This window comes from Panthera leo, chromosome D1, assembly GCF_018350215.1.
Source record: "Panthera leo isolate Ple1 chromosome D1, P.leo_Ple1_pat1.1, whole genome shotgun sequence".
Lineage (NCBI taxonomy): Eukaryota > Metazoa > Chordata > Mammalia > Carnivora > Felidae > Panthera > Panthera leo.
The window spans coordinates 106,955,825-106,961,114 of NC_056688.1; the positions used below are offsets into that span (position 1 = coordinate 106,955,825).

The window sequence follows — 5,290 nt, forward strand, 5'->3', positions numbered from 1 at the left end:
AACAAAAATTGAGAGAATTTTTTGCCAGCAAACCTACCATTTCTTTTAAGAAATGTTAAAAAACAGTTCTTCAGAAAGAAGGAAAATAATATAGGTCAAACATTTGAATCTACATCAAGGAAGAATATCAAAGAAAGAATAAGTGAAAGTAAAATAAAAAATTTCTTTCTTTCTTTCTTTCTTTCTTTCTTTCTTTCTTTCTTTCTTTCCTTCTTTCTTCTTTCTTTCTTTTCTTCAAAAAGATTTATTGTTTCCATGTAGTCCATGGCTTGGGAGAGGGTTCCAGGGTGGTTAAAAAGCTGCCTAGTGGTTGCAGGGAGAGGCTCAGGTACAAGCTTTGTCACCAGGGGGATGCCAGAGGGGGCCCTCAAAGGATGCTGGGCTTCAGAGGCTCCTAGTCATGTTTTAGGGTGAGCCTTTTGAAGAGATACTGGTCCAATCCAGCCTGGGGACCAGCCAGCCTGCAGATGTGAGTCAGATGGTCACCATCTTGATGAGTTTCACATCCTCATCTAGGAAGTGTTTTTCCAGGAAGTCACAGAGATGGGAGTCTGCACAGGAAGAACCCAGGGCATGTAGATATAAAAGAGCCTGATTCAGGTTCTTCTCAGAACCATGGCAGCTTCCATGGCATCCAGGGTTTATCTTGGGACAGTTTCTTCATGTCTCAAAAGAGGGCATGGCCACCTTGCATCTTCAAGAGAGGCTCAGCACCCTCATGCTTCTCCTCAGCCAACTTGCAGAAGAAGTGACCAACTCCCTGCAGAGCCACACTGTTATGGTCAACATAGAAGCCCAGAGAGAGGTAGGTGCAGGAGGCCTTCAGGTGCATGTTGACCAGGCAGTTGAGGTGGCTTCCACCTCAGGGGAATAATTCTGATGAATCTGGGAGCTCACGGTTGATCGGTAATAAGGAGCTAAGCTCAAAATAGTGTGTTGGCTGGTCCCGGAGGCAGAGGGTGGCCAAGAAGATGGCTCTGAAGGTTGTGACTGGAAAAAAGATTGGAGGGTGGTTGGAGGCTGGTAGAAGGGACATCCCTTGGTCTGTTCCATCAAAACACTGTTAAACCAAGAGACAGATCTGCAGGACTGCCAGGCATGCTGCCTAGTTTTCTTAGTCTTAATAAGTTTGTCCAAAGTGATAATAGTAACAGTCTATTAATACACACACACACACACACACACACACACACACAATGGATTCAAGCCCCTGCTCTATCTCTCTCCCTCTCTGCCCCTCCCTTGCTTGTGCTCACTCTCTCACTCAAAATAAATAAATAAACTTAAAAAAGAAGTGAATGGGTGGGGAAAGGAAAGGTATACCATGGTATATACTGTATATCATCAAAAGAAAGTAGTAGTAGCTATATTAATTTTAGACAGAGCAGACTTCAAAACAAGAAAACTTATCAGAAATAAAGAGGGACATTACATAATGATAAAGGAGTCAGTTCTCCAAGAGGACATAACAGTCCTTAATGTGTATGCACCTAATAACAGAGCTTCGAAATATACGAGGCAAAAACTAATTGAACAGCAAAGAGAAATGGATAAATCCACTGTTTTAGCTGGAGACTTCAACACATTTTTCTCAAAAAATGGACAGATCCAGAAGGCAGAAGATCAGTAAGGACATAGATTAACTAAACAACACCATCAATCAACTGGATATAATTGACATCTATAGACTACTTCATCTAAAAGCAGAATACACATTCTTATCAAGCTCACATGGAATTTTCAGCAGAATAGACCATATTCTGAGCCATCAAATGCACCTAACAAATTTAAAAGAACAGAAATCAGGGGCACCTGGGTGGCTCAGTCAGTTGAGCAACGACTCTTGATTTAGGCTCAGGTCATGACCTCATGGTCATGATTCCAAGCCCCACATAGGGCTATACACTGACAGCATGTACCCTGTTTGGGATTCTCTCTCCCTCTATCTCTGCCCCTCCCCAACTTTCTCTCTCTCTCACTCTCTCTCTCTCAAAATAAATAAATAAACTTAAAAAAAAAAAAGAATTGGGGCACCTGGGTTTTCAGTCTGTTGAGCGTCCAACTTCAGCTCACACCATGATCTCATGGTCTGTGGGTTCAAGCCCAAGTCAGATTCTGTGCTGACAGCTCAGAGCCTGGAGCCTGCTTTGGATTCTGCATCTCCCTCTCTCTCTCTCTCTGCCCCTCCCCTTCTCATGCTCTATCTCTCTCTCTTTCTCGAAAATAAATAAACATTAAAACAATTTTTTAAAGAATAGAAATCATATGTCTACTCTCAGACCACAATTGAATTAAACTAGAAATTAATAACAAAAAATCAATTGCAAAATACATGGAAATTAAACAACACACTCTAAATAACATATTGGTCAAGGAAGATATCTCAGAAATTAAAAAAATATTTTAAACTAACTGAAAGTGAAAACACAACTTATCAAAATTTGTGGAATGCAGCAAAAATAGTACTTAGATGGAAATTTAGAACATTGAATACATATATTAGAAAAGAAGAAAGGTCTAAAATCAGTATTCTAAGTTTCCGTTTTAGGAAATTAGTAAAGAAGGGCAAATTAGGGGCGCCTGGGTGGCGCAGTCGGTTGAGCGGCCGACTTCAGCCAGGTCACGATCTCGCGGTCCGTGAGTTCGAGCCCCGCGTCGGGCTCTGGGCTGATGGCTCAGAGCCTGGAGCCTGTTTCCGATTCTGTGTCTCCCTCTTTCTCTGTCCCTCCCCCGTTCATGCTCTGTCTCTCTCTGTCCCAAAAATAAATAAAAAAAAAATTAAAAAAAAAAAAAAAAAAAAAAAAAAAAAAAAAGAAGGGCAAATTAAATCCAAAGTAAGCAGAACAAAATAAACAATAAGAATTAGAGCAGAAATCAATGAAATTGAAATTAGAAATCAATCAAATTGAAATTAGGAAACAGAAATTAGGAATCAACCAATGAAACCAAAAACTTATTCTTTAAAAAGATCAATGAAATTGATAAGCCTCCAGCCAGATTAAGAAAAAAAAAAAAAAAGAGACGACAGAAATTACTAATATCAGATGTGAAAGAGGAGACATCACTACAGATCTCATGCACATTAAAAGAATGATAAAGGAAAACTATAGTCACCTCTATAGCCACAAATTTGATAACCTATAGGAAATGGACCAATTCCTTGAAAGACACAATGCACTAAAACTCACACAAGAAGAAATACATCATCTGAATAGGACTTATCTACTAAAGATATTGAATCAGTAACTAATAACTTTCCAAAACAGAAAGTAGCAGGCTGAGATGGGTTCACTGGTGACTTCTAACACACTAAAGGAAGAAATGATACCAATTCTCTACAATCTCTTTCAGAGGATAGAAGCAGAGGGAATATTTCCTAACTCATTCTATGAAGTCAGCATTTTTTTAATACCAAAACCAGACAAAGATGTTGCAGGAAAAGAAAACTACAGGCCAATATCTCTTGGGAATATAGATGCAAAAATTCTCAACAAAATATTACCAAATCAAATTGAACAATTTACAAAAAGAATTATAAAGCACCACTGAATAGGATTTATCCCAGATATGCAAGACTGGTTCAATATTCAAAAATCAATGTAATCTATCACATCAAATACCCAAGTGTTGGCATGGATGTGGAGAAATTGGAGCTGTTGGTGGAAATAAAAATGGTGCAGCAGTGGTGGAAAATAGTATGACATTTCCTCAAAAAATTAAATACAGAACTATTATATAATCCAGCAATTCCATTTCTGGGTATAGACCCAAAAGAATCGAAAGCAGGGTCTTGATGAGATATTTGCACACCCATGTTCATAGCCATATCATTTGCAATATCTAAAATGTGGAAGCAATCCAAGTGTCCACTGACAGATGAATGAATAAGCAAAATGTGGTATATGCATACAGTGGGATATATTATTTGGTCTTTTTTAAAAATGTTTTTTTTTTTTGGACACCTGGGTGGCTCAGTCAGTTAAGCATCCGACTTCAGCTCAGGTCATGATCTCACAGTTTGTGGGTTCGAGCCCCGTATTGGGCTCTGTGTTGACAGCTTAGAGCCTGGAGCCTGCTTCAGATTCTGTGTCTCCTTCTCTCTCTCTGTTCCTTCCCTACTCATGCTCTGTCTCTCTCTCTCTCCTTCAAAAATAAATAAAAACATTTTTTAAAAATTAAAAAAAAAAATTGGGGGGGGGGCAGGTCACCTGGGTGGCTCAGTGGGTTAAGTGTCTGACTTCAGCTCAGGTCATGATCTCACATGAGTTCAAGCCCCACACTGAGCTCTCTGCTAACAGCACAAAGCCTGCTTGGGATTCTTTCTCTCTCTTTCTCTCTCTCTCTCTCTCTCTCTCTCTCTCTCTCTCTGCCCCTCCCCAGCTTGTGTTCTCTTGCTCTATCTCAAAAATAAATAAACATTAAAAAAATTTAAAAAAAAATAGGAACTCTATTAAAAATGTTTTTTAAGGGCACCTGGGTGGCTCAGTCAGTTGAGCATCCAACTTTGGCTCAGGTCATGATCTCACAGTTTGTGAGTTCAAGCCCCACATTGGGCTTGTTGCTGTCAGCACAGAGCCCGTTTCAGACCTTCTCTTTCCCTCTCTGTCCCTCCCCACTTGTACTTTCTCTTTCTCTCTCTCTCTCTCTCTGTCAAAAATAAATAAAACATTTAAAAATGTTTTTAATTGAGGTATAATTAACATATAACATATTAGTTTCATATGTACAACATGATTTGATATTTGTATGCATTAGAAATGATCACCACACTAGGTCTAATTAACGTCTACTCAGTGTTTAAAGGGAAGGAAATCCTGATAGATGCTACAAAATAAGCTAATCACAAAAATACAAGTACTGTATGATTCCACTTATATTAGGTACTTAGGGTAGTTAAATTCATAGAGACAGAAAGTAGAATGGTGGTTGACAGGGACTAGGGGGGTGGGAAAATAGGGAGTAATTGTTTAATATGTATGGAGTTTCAGTTTTACGAGGTGAAAGGGTTACAGAGATGAATGGTGTTGATGATTGCACAACATTATGAATTTAATGGATTCAATACCACTGAACTGTATACTTAAAAATAGTTAAGATAATGGGTGCCTGGGTGATTCAGTCAGTTGAGTGTCTAACTTCAGTTCAGCTCATGATCTCACAGTTCCTGAGTTGAGCCCTGCATCAGGCTCTCTGCTGTCAGCGTGGAACCAGCTTTGGATCCTCTGTCCACCTCTCTCTCTACCCCACCCCCATTTGTGTTTTCTCTGTCTCCCTCTCCTCTTTCTCTCTT

At 39.4% G+C, this 5,290-nt stretch overlaps 1 pseudogene; it reads right to left on the reverse strand.

Annotated features, from left to right (window-relative positions):
- Positions 1–394: 394 nt before the first annotated feature.
- On the reverse strand, positions 395–3,814 carry LOC122201361 (annotated as a pseudogene).
- Positions 3,815–5,290: the final 1,476 nt, after the last annotated feature.